We start from the raw sequence: 6086 nt of genomic DNA, 5'->3' as shown, positions 1-6086 counted from the left end.
TGATAGGCTAGAGTTTTAAACTTGAAATAAACTGGGTTCAAACGCGTTCAGTGATCAGCTCATATTTATTAGTGATTTCAGCAGGATAGAAAAGAATGACTGAAATCCCCTGGCTGAAGCCAGGTTATATGCATGCAAAAGGTAACACCCCCACACACCCCGACTCCCAGCTATTTACAAGTCCTTATCTGTCCATTGGTCTACTCTAGGATCCCTGCTTCCCTATTGGTGTCTTTCTAGGATCCTAGCCAGCTATTGTTATGGATCTTTAGCCGAACCTGACTAACCCAATATATTACAGAACTGAAGAGCAAGCCAGGGACCCACTGCATGCAAAACAACTTGTTTTGCTCCTGAACTAGAGATCCGAGGTCCCAGGCTGCTGGCATTCTTGCAAATTCCGTAAAACAGAATTGTTCAGGAGGGCATTTATTAAAAGTAATAGGGCTGTACTGTAACGGACTGGTTCAGGAAGGCGCTTTGAGAAAGGGATTGTGGATTAGACTACTGTGTGTAGTATGCATTATCTGATTGTTGTATGTATTCTCTTGCTCTCACTGCACTGGTTTATACTTAAAAGGTAAAGGTTCCCTTGCTCGAAAGCCAGTTGTGTCCGACTCTAGGGTCGCGGTGCTCATCTCCGTTTCAAAGCCGAAGAGCCAGCGCTGTCCGAAGACGTTTCCGTGGTCATGTGGCCAGCATGACTAAACACCAAGGCGCACAGAACGCTGTTACCTTCCCACCAAAGTGGTACCTATTTATCTACTTGCAATTTCTTGCTTTCGAACTGCTAGGTTGGCAGGAGCTGGAACTAGAGACAGGAGCTCACTCCGTCATGCGGCAACTTGGGTCTCGAACTGCTGAACTACTGACCTTCCACAGCCTGCAGTTCAGCGTCTTAACCACTTGAGCCACTGCAGCTCCTCGGTTTATACTTACGTAACAACATTTTTTGCATAACTCATGCTTTCGAATTCCTGTAGTTCCTAGTCCTGTATGACCATTCCCTGCTTCCTTTTTTTTTTTTAAGCTGGACAGATCCCTTTTCTTCTTGTTTGTATGACCCCCACCCCAAATATTTAAATGTATGTGTATTCTGACCTAGCCTAGGATGCTGAGGAACCAAAAAGCCCTTATTTGGTACAGGTCTGAATACGGCACACAAATTGTTTTATTTCACTCTCTTTTTTCCCCCCATCAACAAAGGTTTATTCAAGGTTTTCAACATGTAACAATACAAGAATATAACAACAATATGATGAGAAGAGCAAAAGGAATAACAACAATCATTTGTTAACATTTTCTAAATACAAATTCTAAATACATTTATTTCACTCTCACTGGGAAATTGTCAAGTCAGACTGCCACAGAGGTTTCAGTTTTAAACTTGGCAGGTGAAAAGGCATCAGGAAAGATGGAAACTTTGTATTTGTTATTGTTGCCATCAAGTCACAGCTGATTTACGGCAATGCTGGAAGGGTTTTCAAGGCAAGAGACGTTCACAGGTGGCTTGCCATCGCCTGCCTGTGCATCACGACCTTAGACTTCCTTCGTGGTCTCCCATCCAAATACTGATCAGGGCTGACCCTGCTTAGCTTCCAAGACTGGACAAGATCAGGACTAGCCTGGACCATCCAGGCCAGGGTAAACTTTGTATAAACATGATACTAACATTGTATAACTATATACAATAGTTTGTCAGGAAAACATGGCTGTTTTGTTCTACCAAGAGGTGTTTGGAACTGTTGAGAGAAATCACTTGGCTGTCACTCCTCATATAAACCGGCACAAGCTTATTTATTTGTCACAAAATTACTGAAGTCTGTGGAGGCAGGAATACACACACAAGTTCAAGTTTTCCTTCTTTAACACTTGACAGGGATCACTGCCCCCCTTTCTAGGAGCTACATCCCTCGGGGAAGGTCCAGATTATCAAATGGAGACTGCTTGACCTTGAACTTCCAAATGTTATGTCCTGCACAATTCCACATATTTTCTCAGGCTCACTTAAATCTCCCAATTCAATATGGCCAGATGGCCCATTATCTCCACAACTTAGTTCAGCCTTCGCACCGTAGAGCCCTTTACATTATTAGCCCGTCTAAATGTTTTCCCTTCAAAAATGCTCTCGGGTCGGTTTAATAAAATCCCCCTACATGAAAGGTTATGTTCTTGTCCTTTAAAATCCGTGGATTCAATATATCGTATTATTTTTGACTGTCAATTTCACTCAGCCATACGCAAAGAATTGGTGTCATCTTTATTTCCTCCTGATTTTAGTTCTAGTAGGGGAAAAAGCTATCCAGTATCTACTAAAGGATACTAATCCTAATATTACAGCTTTAGTGGCCAAGTTTCTTGCCGAAGCTGTCAAAGTTAGATCTATTCTCATAAAGGAATGGTTCATATTGTTTATTATGTTCCTAAATATCCATACTGTGTTATTGTATATCTACGTGTCTTACTGCTATGCCATTAAAGGTATTTCAATTTATCCCTCGGGGAAGGAAGGACCACTGGTTCCACTTCCCTATTTCAGGATCCTCTTCGATCCTTCACTCTTCATAACGGTATCGGCCCTCAAGTCAACAGTAGAATTCCATGGGAACACCCTGTCAATCAAGGTTCTCAGACCGGTATAATGCATCAGCGGTTAGCTGTCTGTGGCATCCCGTTATTGGCATCCCATCATTCGGTGTCTCACCTTCTCGATTGCATTGACTTATGCTGTATAACCTGCCTTCAGTCTCCGTGACAGAGGCGGACTATAAACCACAAGAAATTTCAAAATGACAAATTTCAAAGCTGTCTTGTCTCAAGAAAGACCACTGAGTCTGTCTCGCTCTTGTTGTATTTCCACTAACTGGCAGTAGCTCTCCAGGACTGTTGTACACACCGCTTATGAAACACTTTGTACTCTGCCACTGACTGTCCGTTTAACTTAGTAGGTGCACTTAACACTTCCATGGTGCATATGTCAAGTGCCTTTGATGATTCTAATCGCAGTAACTGAAATCAATCATGAACATATATTCAGATATTCACTTTGGTTCATTGCTTAAAGGCATTCTGGGTAAAATACCAGATGCTGACAGGCAGTCACTGACTGACCTTGCTTGTTCTTGCAAATTGTAACTGTGCATGCTCCTGATGTCAGTTTGCTTGCGTTAGATGAAGAACACTGCTAGGTACTAACATTTGTTACAATTAGATACTTTTTAGAATCTCACAGAATGGGAAGAAGAAAGCCTATTGTTCAACCGAAGAAGGTATATTTTTGCCTGGGAAAACCCAACCCACAGGTTGGAACCCAATCAGAATGATGTGACGGATATGTGACAAACTTTGATGGAACCAATAATTGTGATTTATTTCGAACTGTCATAGGGGGTATAAAACCCTATGTCTCCCATTGTAACCTTAGGGAGAGCTGTGGGGTCCAAAACCTTGTTGAGCCCGTGCTTCCCTCCTTTATTAATAAAGTTTTAAAGTTTGGATTCTTCTCTACAAGACTGCCGTGTGCTTTCTCAAATTGGGCTGGGGGAGCACAACCTTTGATGGAGTTTCTGTCCCACAGTGGCAGTTCCCATACCATTATCATTCCCACTCCCTATTAATTTTCCTGCCTTACAGTGAAAACCAACTTTGGTGTAAATGGGCATGCAAATAATTGAACAGATTGCAAACGTGTCTGTTTGAGGGTGGGTGTGGGGAGAGGATCATCTGTTTTCATAAGGAAAAAGCTCGCGCTGGGCTCCAGTGCGGGGTCGGGAGGGGGGAGGGGGAGGGAAGCAGCGAGGGGCGAGCGGCTCCCCGCTCGACCCTGGCTTCAGTGCCAGGTTGGGAGGGGGGAGGGAAACAGCGAGGGGTGAGCAGCTCCCCGCTCGCCCCTGGCTTCAGTGCCGGGTTGGGGGGGCAGAGCGGCGAGGAGCCGGGGGGAGAGGCAATGGGGGGAGATCAAGGGGGGGTGGAGGACAGGGGGGAACTGGCAGGATGGGGGGGTACTTACCTCCTCCTCCTGCTTCCTCCTCTGCCTCCCCCCCCCGCGAGTATCGCGGGTCCACCCCTTGTGCTTATCTAATTCTCTTTTGAAGCCGTCCATGCTTGTAGCCGCCACCACTTCCTGTGGCAGTGAATTTGAATTCTTGTTGAGCCCGTACTTCCCTCCTTTATTAATAAAGTTTTAAAGTTTGGATTCTCCTCTACAAGACTGCCGTGTGCTTTCTCAAATTGGGCTGGGGGAGCACAACCCGTGACGGAGTTTCTGTCTTACAGGATCTCAGGCACGGAAAGGTTTTCCTCACTACCCGCTGTTTGGACTGGAGATGCCTGGAGCTTAATTGGACTGAGCCTGGGACTTTCTGCACGTAAAGCAGGTACTGTGTCCCGGATCCCCTGGCACCCCCTTAACTATCTTTCCCACTACAGAAAGCCTTTGGCCCTCTTGTGTTGCTAAATTGGCAGACAGCCGTGACGCTGCTGAGTGCTTGTCGCTGTGTCCTTATCTTGGATACCTTTGAGCTTGACATTAGGCTGTGGCCGAAGTGGAGTGACCGTTTGCATGTCATCGCTTTTGGCACCACCGGTGACAAGATGTCATAGCTTTTGGCACCACCGATGACAAGAATCACTTCTCTGTACACTCATGTGCAAAGTGTGCATCTAGATCCATCGACTGTGGAGAGCGTCATGGCGCTGACAACGCGGGCCTCAGCGCACCATAAAGTTTTGTGCCACAATAAGGGTGCCCGTCGTCAAGGTGGCGCAAGCTCTCTAGGCTGATTTACGCTACCAGACTAATAGTAAAGGTAAAGGTTTCCCTTGTTCGAAAGCCAGACAAATCCAACTCTAAGGGGTGGTGCTCATCTCCGTTTCCAAGCCGAAGAGCCAGCCCTGTCCAAAGACATTTCGGTGGCCATGTGGCCGGCATGACTAAACGCCGAGGCGCATGGAACGCTGTTACCTTCCCACCAAAGCGGTGGGTAACAGCAGCTGAGAGATTAATGATAGAGGGCAGCAGCATATGCATTTACTTAAATTTTAGTTAGCATTACATAGCAGCATTAGAGGAAGATCGGTTGTAAGCCTCAGTGGTTCAACTGTAAGGCTATTGCCTCTCACACAATCCCTTTCCAAGGCTGGGCAAACAAGGTGGTGGTGGAGGAATCGTCCTTCAAGCTCCTTTGGACTGCCTCTCCTCTTTCGGACCCTCCTGCCCCACGGAGGCTATGATCAGTGTTCCCTCTAAGCTGAGTTAGCGTGAGCTAGCTCACAGTTTTTCAGCTTCTGGCTCACCCATTTTTGTCTTAGCTCAGGAAGGAGGGCTCCAGAGCAAACTGATTTATGCGGTATCCAAATTGCTTGCTCACAACTTTAATGCCAGTAGCTCACAAAGACTCCACAGCTTAGAGGGAGCACTGGCTAGGATTCCCCATCTCATTCCCCCACCAGTCTCTCTCGTGTGGTTCGAAGAAGAAGAAGAGATTGGATTTATACCCCGCCCTTCACTACCCAAAGGTGTCTCAGAGCAGCTTACAAACTCCTTTCTCTCCCCCTCCCCACAACAGACACTGTGTGAGGTAGGTGGGGCTGAGAGAGCTCTGACACAAACTGCTCTTTTTCAAGGACAGCTGTGCCAGAGCTTGTGACTGACCCAAGGTCACATCAGCAGGTGCAAGTGGAGGAGTGGGGAATCAAACCCAGTTCTCCCAGATTAGAGTCCGCACACTTAACCACTACACCAAACTGGTTCGAGAGATACAGTGTTGAGTGTTGAGCTTGTTTCCTTACAGGTCCTTTCAAGAGGGGTGGGGTTATGGTTAAAAAGGGTGGGGCTAATTCAGAACAATAAAAGATTGGATTTATATCCCACCCTTCACTACCCAAAGGAGTCTCAGAGTGGCTTACCAGCTCCTTTCTCTTCCCCCTCCCCACAACAGACACCCTGTGAGGTATAGAGCTCTTTTGAGGACTGCTCTTGAGGGAACAGCTCTGAGTGTGGGAATGAAAAACTCCTGTGAGGCATGCCCGGCAGTTCCAGTTCTCATCGGGGGATTGGCAAGCAGTGCACAAGGTCTGCTGAGTCT

The sequence above is a fragment of the Gekko japonicus genome, unplaced genomic scaffold (genome assembly GCF_001447785.1).
Source record: "Gekko japonicus isolate JY-2015 unplaced genomic scaffold, Gekko_japonicus_V1.1 scaffold713, whole genome shotgun sequence".
Lineage (NCBI taxonomy): Eukaryota > Metazoa > Chordata > Lepidosauria > Squamata > Gekkonidae > Gekko > Gekko japonicus.
This window is presented reverse-complemented; position numbering follows the sequence as displayed.